General features: G+C 39.0%; 1 protein-coding gene across 1 annotated transcript in view; it reads left to right on the top strand.

Moving 5' to 3' along the window:
* Positions 1-2,556: 2,556 nt before the first annotated feature.
* The window catches only part of PHF6 (PHD finger protein 6), a 35,432-nt gene continuing 25,837 nt past the window's right edge, over positions 2,557-12,151 (top strand). The window contains exons 1-2 of the mRNA XM_085325578.1: positions 2,557-2,654; positions 3,898-3,923. The gene's annotated coding sequence lies outside the window, so the exon portion shown is untranslated. The remainder of the gene's footprint in view (positions 2,655-3,897; positions 3,924-12,151) is intronic.

The raw sequence follows: 12,151 nt of genomic DNA, 5'->3' as shown, positions 1-12,151 counted from the left end.
GCTGTTGTTCTTATTGGATTTTAATGCAAATCCAGATATAATTTTAACTTTCATAACAGCAAAGTAAACCGAGCTTCATCTTTTCAGTTCAGTAAGTATGGTGCAATGAAACATATCTGAACAAATAATTCTGAGTAAATAGCATATTTTTCACCTCTACAGATTTCTACAGATTTTGATTCATAACCTGATTTAGTTTTTAGTAATATRTATTTGGAGATACCACTAAATTCCTACTGAAGTTTGCTTCTCTAGCAAAACTTAAATGATTTTGCGTAATTGTTTCTGCCCAGTTTGTATGCATAGAATGGACTATGACTGGAGTATCAGGAATCCGGTAGGTCATGATTAAAGGACAATTGTCAGGGTTACCAGAGGCAGCATATATATCGCCTGTCTCTACTATGTATAGCTTTCCAGTAGTTCACCGTAATAAGGTCTGACATCTTCACAGTTCTTAACTAACACCTAGCACCTAAAGCACAGCACTGTTGCATATATTCAGATCCCAGTGTGAATGTTAAAACAAAGTAAGTACCTTTGAAGAGCTTGAGCGGTGATGCGATTAAACAAAGAAGTCAGGTTACAATAAATATGGTCTGTAGTCCTCATTCCATAAACGTATTTTCAATAATATTCTCCTATAAAACCTACTTAATTTAAAAAATAAGATTTRCCTCATACATGAGCTATACACATTTGTTTGGTTTTAAAAAATATAGATCTAAAATGTTTCTTCCAACAAACTAGTTTAATATTATATCATCAGCTAAAATACAAATGAGTTCCTGTGTAGGGTATTTAGCTGTAACTTTACTAAAACCCTTACTTATACTGTATATAAACTCACTATTGTGTACYTTACATAAGAACTGGTAACCTGAAGAAACGTATTAAAAGCTTTAAGTCTTTTTAGAACAAAAGTATCAGCATTTGCATCAAAGTTTATTGACTCAACAATTGGTTTTTTTCTCCTTTGATAGGAAACAAATCTAAGGAATGGAGAGAAAGCACTGAGAGGAGGAGTTACTTTTTCCTAATTTCAGTGCACATAACTTTTTTGGTCAGGCCAATCAATCTGAATCACTGATGTCTGAAAAACTGGCTTTAGAAAGAGCAAAGAGAGTGTAAAAAAAAAAAAAACCCTACAATATGGCAATTACAAAATTGTAAGAAGAAAAAAAGGATCGAAAGAATAATTTCCCAAATTCATTGTTCAAGAATATGAATCTAAGTTGGTAGGGGCAAAGATAAACATTTCAAAGGAGGAAACAAGGGGATTCTGCCTGCTGTGGGGCTGGTAATTTAGATGTTGGAACTGAAGAAAGCTTAAAGGAAACAGAGAGTCATTGTGCCTGGAATGCAAAGGAATTAGCAGCTTTGCAACAAGAAATGCACAAGGACCATTTGGAATGAGTTTCTCTGAAACTTCATCTGTCCTTCTTGAGTGCACAGTTAGTGGAACTCAAAACTAAATATAAAAAATTACGAGTGGACTTTGAAAACACCGAACAAGAACTCTTTAAATTCTAAGAATGAAGTTCGCTGCAAAACTATCCAGTTAAAACAGAGTCAAAGGGCAAGCTTTAAAAAAGGTCTTGAGCGTCAAGGTTTGAAAGACGACTTATGTGAAAAATCAGCAAACTTAAGAAGATTAAATGAAGACTTGCCCCAGGCAAGAAAAGAAACTCTTAATTTAAATCCAAAGAACAAAGATTTACAACAGGACTTTAAGAAGTTAAAACAGCAACATAAGCTTAGAAATAGGACTACCATAGAAAAGGTGAGTATGTGTTACTCACAGGAAAATAAAAGKGTAAATTAGCATTAAAAGTGAACTAAATGATGAAAAGGTTTGGCATGTCAGGAATATTAAAGCTTTAGAAATACTTAGGAAACATTTTTGGCACAAACACCAAGTAATGCATTCGGTTACTTTAGGTACATGTTTTCTAAAAATAAAAAATTCARATAGTTCTTCTCAATTGCAGTAAAAAAAGTTTGCCATTTGATTTGGGTTTGTACCTTTAAACCCTTTTTTGATTTAATGAAATGTCGAACTTTTTGATTTTTTACAGAAACCTAACARTGAAACAGCATCTTGTTAAAAGCTTTGCGCTGTGGGTAACTGCTTTACCCCGGGGCAGAGCATCCTGCGGGACTCTCGTGCCATGGACTTTGCACACTCCCTCCGGAGAGCGAGTCTCTGGAAACAGGGCGCTGGTTTACACTCACTCACATAAGCCGCCGCTGTGAAACTCAGCCTGAGGGCAGAGGCGTCTCCTCCTCACCCCCTGAGGCGCTCACAGCCAAATGCTGAATAAAGCCATTTTGGCACACGCAACAGTTGGGTGTAAGCAACTGACATTACATATTCTTATTAAAATCACTGCGATAACAGAAAACGTGCACCCAGAGCAGAGGTGCTGACACCTCCTCTCCCGCCGCCTAGCCCGCCAGGCCCGGCGGCCATTACAGCGCCAACGGCCAGCGCCGCCCCGCGGGCGCCCAGCAGGGGGTGCTGCGCCGCCGCCGCCGCCGCAAAATGGAGGCGGGCGCCCGAAATGGGGGAGGCGGTGGCGGCAGCAGTGGCGCAGCGGCAGGAGGCGGCTGAGCTCCTCCACGAGGTCGGCGCCAGCGGCGGGAACGGCTTGGTAAATGTTCAGTCTTGGTGAAGCACGTCGTTTATTAGGGGGCTGAGGGGATCGGGCTGGCCGGCTTCGCTTGGTTTGATGACGAGTGTCTCTCCATCTTTTGACTATGGGTGATAAAGCTTAGGTTTTGTGGAAATGGTTTAAAAAGGAAAGAAAACTTGGCTAAAAAGTAGCTTGTGTCAAGTGTATTCGATTTTAAGATTGAGTTAATTGAAGCATTCAAACTGCAACTTTTAATAAAGCTTTAATTATTATTAAAATACTTTTAATAAAGTATTATAATACTTACAATAAAGCTGACAGCAACAAAAGCGCCCTGTGCTGCAGTATGAGGCTTATCCTTGTTTAGGGTAAGAGCTTAGCTTTGCATACGCCAAGTGAAATTAAATGCCACATGTGGTAGATTGTACATCACCAATTTTTAATACATCATTTAAAAAGCAAGGTTTGGGGTGATTTTTTTTTTCCTTTGGTTTTATTTTCTGACTGAGACAGCACTTTTCTGTGTAGCACCTTCCTGAATGCATGTGGTGAGATGGGCGCCTTCTGATACGCGTGGTTTCTTATTCTTTGAGAAGGCTGCTCAATTTAATTACCTGTAATGGGAAGAACTGGCAAACAGATAGCTTTGGGGCTAAATTCTGTAAGCAACCTAAGTTTAGTTATTAAAAACATTTAACACAGTGTTAAAATCCACCAGGGCACTCTGAGCCCCAGCAATTCATATTTACTGGGGGGGGGGGCAAAAAGGGGTGGGATACATCTAAAAATTACTCAGTTCAAAGGTATTGGCTAGTCTTTGCTTGTCTGTCAGAACTAAGAGAAGTGAGTGGATTTTCATGGAGGATTTTCATGGAAATTAAATCTCTACTGGAGTGGTCCATTCAATTCCTAAAGCTTCAACCCAGTTTTGTATCCTGGATGAATGCCCTGCTGAATAGCTTGGTGGGGATGCAAAAAGCCACCTTAAGCTAGTTTTTTTTTCCTGCTAAATTGACTTCAAAGTAGTAATTAAACAATGGCTAGCGTAAAAAAAAAATCAAGTTATAAGAAGCTGTAGGACCAAACTACCCCATAAAGAGATGGTATCTGGGGGAGGTGGAGGAGGAAAGGGGGGGGGTCCAAACTTGCAAAACAACTAGGAAGAGTCAGATTGAGAGAACTGACAACTGATTCAAGAAAGTTAATGTTACTTCACAGCACAGATTCAAACTTCTTTTTTTCTTTTTGTTTTTAATTGCAGCTGTACTACAGTCAAGTCTGAGCTGGGTAAGTGGTTGCAGGAGGGGAGACTGCAGAATGGCTTGGCATATTTTAAGCAGAAGTGTCCCGTTCAGAGGCTGAAGCAGCTTTCCTTTTGGCCTTTGTCCTGTCCTGTGAGGCTTGTCTTCTGCATGCTGCTGTGCGGAGATCTGAGCTCTGCACAACTGGGTATTCATCTCTTTTGTAAAGCAAAACTGTGTTTGTTCCTGGCTGGGAGCATCTTTGCTGCCTGTCTTTTCCCTTTGCCTCCCAAAAACGCAGTCAGACCTGTGTTCATGTCTCTGTCGGTGATTTAGAAGCCAGTTTGACTTAAAACTAAAACAAATGAAAACTAATCTCCTCCCTGACTCCTCTGCTACAAACACCGCCTCCCCCCACCCCCCGCCTCTCCCACAGTAAAGCTATCTAACTTGCCTCCCTAGTTTGGCCATTTGCTGTTTTCGGTCCTTGGGGTCCTTGTTACCACACGCAGAATTTTTCCAGTGYATGCGTTCTTTCATCATGCCTGTTGTGGAAGGAGAAACCTGCAACAAGTTTATAACCTAACTTCATTTAAAACCTGTTTGGAGTGATTGATTTGGGGAAGGAGGGAGCGGAGGGGGGAAGGGGTTGCTTGGTTGTTTAAACGCTTCAGTGGCTTTATTTCCAGCTGTTTGTTGTGTAGAGGATGTCATCAAATTAGCCTACATAAATAAGGTGAGATAAACACGTTTGACACTATTACAGTCTGTTGTATTTTTAATGTGTTTGAGGTAAAGCTTACTCTTTTGAAGTGAAATGTCCAACATTGTACTTAATCTGATAAACAGAGATTCTTCATACTTCCAGGGACTTTATGAGAATTCATATTCGGGTTCAGTTTGTGGAAGTATTGCAGTATACATTAGCAGAGAATCTCATCTGTGGGTCTTTAAAATAGTGTCCCATCTTTGATTTGTGGCAAGTGAAACAGTGTTAAATGGTACTCAAGATGATGTCTTTATACTCTTATTAAAGCTTACTGTAGCCCTTAGGCTAGACTATCAAGTTTGAATATTCTCAATGTCCCAGATGTCATATTGTTAGTGTGATAGTTACTGCTAGAAGAAAGATCATAAAATATAATTTGTAAATGATACATTGCTTTTCAAATATATTTCACAGCTTATTTGCATTGAGAATTGCTTTTCATTTTTTAGACTTGAATTTAATAGGTTGCTGAGAACTCCGGTGTAGTGTTCATATGAAGTGATGAGCTAAAAAACATTTGGTAAGAAGTGTTTGATACCAACTGTAAAATTCTGAGAAGTTTTAGGCCACACACACATACTGTTACAGGCTTCTGCTTTACCTCTATGAGAGGGCTGGGTTCCTGCCAGGCAGTAGTTTATGTGATAACTAAATTTTATCAACTCTAAGATAGATAGAAGAATACAAAGGCAACACACATTATTGGTTTTGACAATTATTCTTAAGTATCGCTGAAAATGGGAAAGCACTTTGGACGATATTGAGATACTTCTGTGCTGTTGACCATGTATTTAACAGTAAACCATAAAGACTACATAGTAGTGCTGATGTAACTTGCTGGAAAGTCCACAATTTTCTTTCAGAAAACCATAGATGCTGCAATAAAACGTGGTGGCAGTGTTTATGTTTTGTTTAGAGCTTTTCTGTCTAGCTGGTATGAAGCATTCAAATGACATTGTTGCCGAAGTGTAAAGTAATTGAGAGCTATGCAGGTTGATTTTTATCAGCTAAGCTGGAGGCCAACAGCGTCTGTGACAAGATATGGCAGGAAGTCAGTCATACCCCATTGTTGTGTGATAGATGCCAGTTTGCTGATCACTGGTACTTTTGGAATAATCAGGCATCTCACCTTTAACCAAAGGGAGAGCTTGAGGCTCTCAGAAAGCTATGTGGTATGGCCAGGTGGGTTTCCAGGCAACAGACTGACCTCGACTGTAAACCAAAGAGAGTCCTATCATAGTTTAAAAAATAGCCTAAAAAATGTCTTTCACACAGCTGGCTTAAATCCATCTAGGACTGTGCTGCCACTGAGATAGTCGCCTCCCTAGCAATGTGTTTCTGTCTTTCCCCAGCTCTGGCACTAGTGCTGTTCTGAAGTGTGTCAGATCATGTTGCTGATCTGGTTGAAAACTGTGAAACAGTTGATCATTCAACTGCACTTTGTTTGTGAGTTAGACAGATAAGAATGTAAATTCTTTGTGGTAAAAGACATTAGTGAGGATATGCAAAATTCCAAGTCCCAAATACTACAGATAGAACATCTATTTTGAGGAATTTTGAGAAGAATGTTGTGTTCACTAATTTTTCAATGTCTAACTCTGAATGTCATTCTAATAATCAGGTTTTACATATATTTGGGTGTTTTATTGGCCTAATGCAGGTATTCTTGGAGGATGGTCTTCAAGGCCGTTACAGATACTCACAAGCCAGTGTTTTCAGTTACCAGTTTGATAGCAATCCCTAACATAGTAAGAGACAAACTGTATTTATTAATTCAGAAAGTTTGGGAGCTGCTGCTCTAAAGTAGCTTTATGGTCTCTCTGTAAAGAACATATTTTGGACAGTTCTGGCACTTGAGAAACACCAGGGTGTATTAAATTCATAGCAGTGAAATACTCTTCTAGGTTTAAAAGTGAGGTCTGCAGTCTAAGATTTGTTTGTTTATTTTTAAGGAAGTGCTGAGGGTCTTTACAGTATATTGAATGTAAAATGAGGAGATGATTTCCCTTAAGCCACAGATGGCTTGAAACAATAGCTCTGGCAGTAGCTCTAAGAACCATCCAGTGAATTTGGCTAGTTTAATTSAGAAACCTAAAGATGGTGATTTAAATGACAATATCATTAACTATTTCTGTAATAGTATAACATGGAAAGTGTTAGTTAAAATACTAGAACTCAAATGTTTCTAAAATGTAGCTGTCCTTCACTAATCTTTAAATTTATCTTACCTCTGGTCTCAACAGCTTGTATGTTCTAGTTAGTGATTGTAACCACAAACATCTGTTGTGTATCTAAAACAAGAGTGGAGTGTAAATTAGCTACCTCATAAATCAAAATAAGTATGACATGTATTAATCCTCTTCATATTTACTTTGTTTAAAAATGTTCTTTAAATTTCAGAATTAAAATTCTATGAAATCCAGTGTTTTTGATATTAGTACTGAGAGCCTTCATTTTAATGCAGTTCTCTGCATCTCAAAAAGAAGAATCTGAACAATTATTTTTTATTTCACATCTCATAAATGATGTAAGACTCTTATTTCTTGCTCGCATTCTGTCTTTTTATTATAACATAACTAGTTTGTAATGTTCATCTACTTTATAAAAATCAGTTTGTGAATTCTATGGTAGCAAAACCAACTTAGTAGATATAACGCTTAACTCCACAAGACACCATAATGAAGGTAAGAAATCTAAAAAATGAATCTGACATCCTTAAATGAGGAATGAGGTGAATTATTTTTTACAACCATAATTGATATGTAAATTTCTGTCCATACATCTGAAAATGTTAACTCTTAAATACTTGTCTAGCAGTAGTGCTAGAGGCCCTAGGAGATGTCAAAACACTTCTATGCTATGCACTATATAAATGCGTAGAAAGAAGCAACTCCTGCTCATAAGCCTTTGCCATCTGTATGGACAAGATAGAAGCGAATAAAGTGACATTCATCTTGCAGAGATGTTTGGCCATGATTTGTAGCATGAGATCCTAATTATGGGTACAGCACAAATCATGTGAAAGCTCAAAATATAAATTGTCTTTTTGGTTTTTTTAATCCTTACAGAAAGACAAAAATGGACATAGATCAGTGGAAAGCACCTGCTTCTATACTAACAGAATACTTGAATTGTTTTGTCCCAAAATAACAGAACAGTATTAGTGTCATGTAGCAAATACATACATTAAGGTGAGTGAACACTAAAATAATGTCCTTATAAATACACACATTAATGCACACTGTAATATCTCTTAGAACTAACATGCTGCTGTACCAGAGCATTGTCTGCAGAAGTGTGCTTTTAACTCAATTAATGTGAATTAAGTAAGGAACATCTGTTTTGTAGTTCTTGAAGATGAAAGGAACTAGTTCAGGACTCTGAATGCAGTACCTTGTATGTATCTTTATGCTAAAATAATCAGTGGTAAAATAAATAAGGTTTCTGTCACTATTGGCAACATTTGTTCTTTTTCAAGGAGATTTATAGGAACTATTTTGTTTCAGTTTAGGTTTAAAGACTGGAACTTTCATATTTGTTTGAGAATAAAAGAGTGTAAGTTAACAATCTTGTACAAAAACAAGCAAATGCAATTAAGTATATATGCATATTGCTGGAGAATTATTCTAAAGCTTTAAATTGAGGTGCTGTTTTATATTAAAAGCACAGAAAACAGTAAAGACTTGCTTGCCTGTGGTGTTTTGTGGTAGATCCTAAGGCTTGGTGGACACACTTCCCTTAGCACAAGCCTTTGATGTCCATATTTGCATACAAACTAGGTTGTATGTTCAACACTACTTATTATCATTTTAAAATTACATTTGAATGTCCTTTAATAAAATCATAGGAACCTTTTTATTTTCTGCTGAGCTAGAAGTGGGGCTATCTGCAAGAAAGCTAAGTATTTCACGAGGCTCTTTTATCAGACCGTCTTCCATTCGTCATCATTTATCTTGATTTCTCTCCTGAATTCTCATGATCAGCTTTTTGTGTATATCCTGAAAAACAATCTGGCAGTGTTCGTCTTGAAATCTCACCCTGTAAACACATTGCCTTTATTAATAAGGTTCAAAGCGTTGTCCAAATACTAAGAACGTGAGGGTTGTTTAAGCAAGTAGCTGGGGTTTTGGTTGAGCTGTTTGGCTGTGCTCTTGGAAGCTGCCAGCCTTGAAGAGATGATATGGATCTCATCTTGTTTAATGTCAATTACATCCTGTATGTAAAACTATACTATAGGAAGGTGTAAGATTTGTCTTACTGCATTTGTTTGGACTGTAGTTAAAACATGTAGAGGAAATGCAGGAGCTCAAAAGTGGTTTTTTTTTTTTTTTTTTTTTTTTTTTTTTTTTTTTTTTTTTTTTTTTTAAGGATTCAACCTGCTTCTAAAATCTTAAATAGCCTCTCTGATACGTTCTTACAGAGCTTATACAATGCTTGTATTTTGTTTTAGTCAGGCACAGCTCTGTGGGAAATAAATGAGGTTTTATTTCCCATAATTTTAACTAAAAAAATTAGCTGCACACACTGAAGTCACTGTAAAATGTATTCCACTACAGCTGGGCTATAGAAAATCGAAAAAACTGATCGTCTTTGGTGAAAGATGAATGGTTTCTATGTAAGCCTGAGCTTCATAAAGCAAATGGATTAATGCTATATCTGTGAACAAATGACAAGCTCTATTTTGTAATTTCAGTCTTTTTAGATTCTTGATTATGACATTTCTTGTTTTCTTGAAATGGAGGAAAGTAAATAATTGAGTTTGTGGGTGATGAGCTTGCCAAACAGAAGGCACTAAGAAGTCCTGTAAGCTCCTGTAGTTGCTAATGCCTGCTGGGCTCCTTGCCAACACAGTAAAATATCTTAACATAAAGTTAGAATCTCCTTGTGTTGTCATTTGGCCACTGCAGTCAATTGGCTGGCTAAAACCAGTCATTAGTAACTAGGAACAAAACWGTAATGCTGCTGCATGTGACCACTACTCATGGAATCTCTGGCTGTAAAAATTTACAGTGATAAATTGTAAATTAAAGCAGCTGGAGATGCTGTTTCCAAAACTCATTAATTTGTTTTCTTTGCTGAGCCGCTCCATAAAAACTAAGTATGTCAGAATTCAGTATTCATGTGAGGTACAGCATCCCTAGAGTGCTCTTAAATGCTGTGCTGTAAGAGAATGAAGTAACTGGCTATGTTAATTTTAAGTTCCTTTAGAAAGAAAGGAAAATATGTTAGTCCTTGGAAAATCAGAAATAACATAAGACTAAATATCAGTATCTTATAATGCATACAAAATGTTGGCCCCCGCCCCCGCTCCATCATGCATTCCACACCTTTGATTCTCAGCCCTTTATTGGAGCATGAAATCAGTAGGGTCCTCCACGGAAGCCTTTTTCTGCTTGGCTCTGGAGGTGCCTGGGCTATACAGCAACATGCTGCATAGCATGTATTCACACAGGAGCCAAATAAAATTATAATCACAATTATCCTTATTGGGTATTTTTTTTTATTTTACCTTTTAAAATTCATTATGCAAAAGGAGGATAAAAATAAATGCCAGAGGGACAAATATTATTGGTTTGGGAAGCAAGCGTGATCACCAAAAAGAATGTCTTTTCAGCCAAAAAAACTATTGTCTTTGTGGCTTTTTTTTYCCCCAATAGCTGATACTCAGTGAACATCCACTAACAAGGTTAAAAAATCAAAGAATACCAAAGAGAAAGGAAAGGCTGTTCTCAAGACATGCAGCGTAAATCGTTTCTGGAAACAAATGAAAACTTTTTATTCATGAAGTATAAAATAAGCTTGCAGAATAATTTCTGTAGTAATAGGAGTGTTAATCTTCTATGTATAACGAGGTAAAATGGCAGCAGATTAAATATATAAATGTGTCAGTATATGAGTCTCTCACCATGGCGTAACGCAGGTTGACTGAACACATAAAATATGATGACCACTTCATGAAAAAAATACTATTTTTGTTTCTTACTGTTTGGGAAGGATATGCAATCTCCTTGTCTCATATTTTTCTATTTAGTTATTGCAACAACTGCATATAATAGGCTTTTTAAAATTATTTTGATTTGAAAAAGCCACAGTAAAAGTGCTTAATCAGTTTGATTTATTCTTATACAAGGAAGATATTCCTAATGCAGGTGCTCTTATCAATGAGCACAATATCAGTATTTTAAAATCACCGCTACTGTGCAAAGAAAACACATCAAAGAAAGCACTTTTGCTGACATAATGTCTACAAGTTTGTCTCAATACAGAACAGTTGTACAGTGTGTGCACACATGTATATAATGTGTATCTGCTAAGTAGTAGTATACGCCTACAGCTCAGAGTGATCTGAATGATATAAGAGATGTTTTTTACTCTGTATCAGTTCAGCATGACAGCCCATTTTCTATAAGCATTTTGAATCATTTTGCTGCTATGGCTATCAAAAGAGAAAAGTCTTTAGAATTCTCTAGGCTGACAGTGAAGAAATAGATGTGGCCACACAGTATTTCCTCACCACACCTTTCCTAAGGATCCTCTGAGCAAGATACAGGTGGGCAGGAAACCAACTGGGAACTAGGATCAAGGTGATGGTTTGCTCTCCCTGCTATGTAGTATTGGTAGAAGGTAAAAGAAAAGCATATGATCAAAGCTGTTGTGGAAATGGGCAGTGCAGTAATGACTTCTTACTTAAGACTGTTTTTAATGTACAGTATCACACAGGGATTTGTTCGGATCACTGCTGTACCTCAGCTTTTTTTCCACACTTGCTTTTCTTACCACCTGTTGTCCTGCTCAGTTAATTTCTCTCATTTCTTAAAAGAGCTCTAACTTAGCTAACACCTCCCACCATTTCCCAAACACAAATACTGGCCAGATACCGGCTTATACCCTTTTCTGCCTCATCTTATCTGTAAGCCCTGGAGCCGAAGCCTTGCTCTGCTGCCTCGGTACAACGTTTAGCCCAGAGAGGCCCTTCTTTGGTGGCCCATAGCGCTACCCATAGCAGCTGTGGCCAAAAACCTGTGGCTAGAGCCCTGGTTTCCTTTCCCCTCCCACTGCAAATCCGAGGCGGGTGTGGGCTCGCAGCTGGGGGCCGGGGGAACCGTGCCTCGTCTCGCTGCCTTCCCAGCAGCTGGCGCACGACCGCCCGCTGAGGCAGCGCCGGCCGCCCTCGAGCCCGTCACCCAATGGCGGCCTCTCAGCGCCGGAGAGCCGTGCGCATGCGCCAGGCCTCCGCGCGCCGCTGCCCTTCCCCGCCCGCCTTGAGGCTCTGCGCAGGCGCTTCGCTGCGCGCCTGGGGCTAACTGCGCCTGCGCGGCCTCGGCGCCTCCGGCAACTCCAACGGCCGCAGGAGAGAGCTGCGCACGCGCAGACTCGCTCCGCCCCCGCCGCCTTCCGTTTCGTCGCTCCCCTCGCCCCACGGCCTCGCGGAAAAAAGCGGGGAGGGCAGCGGCGCGCTCAGGCGCGCGTGCGCAGAAGGCCGCAGGGTCCGGCGTGCTCCCGCC

Source organism: Rhea americana, unplaced genomic scaffold, assembly GCF_003343005.1.
Source record: "Rhea americana isolate MKP2758 unplaced genomic scaffold, rheAme1 scaffold_98, whole genome shotgun sequence".
NCBI classification, from domain to species: Eukaryota; Metazoa; Chordata; class Aves; order Rheiformes; family Rheidae; genus Rhea; species Rhea americana.
Note: the sequence above shows the minus strand (reverse complement) of the source record. Positions and strands in the feature narration are given on the sequence as shown.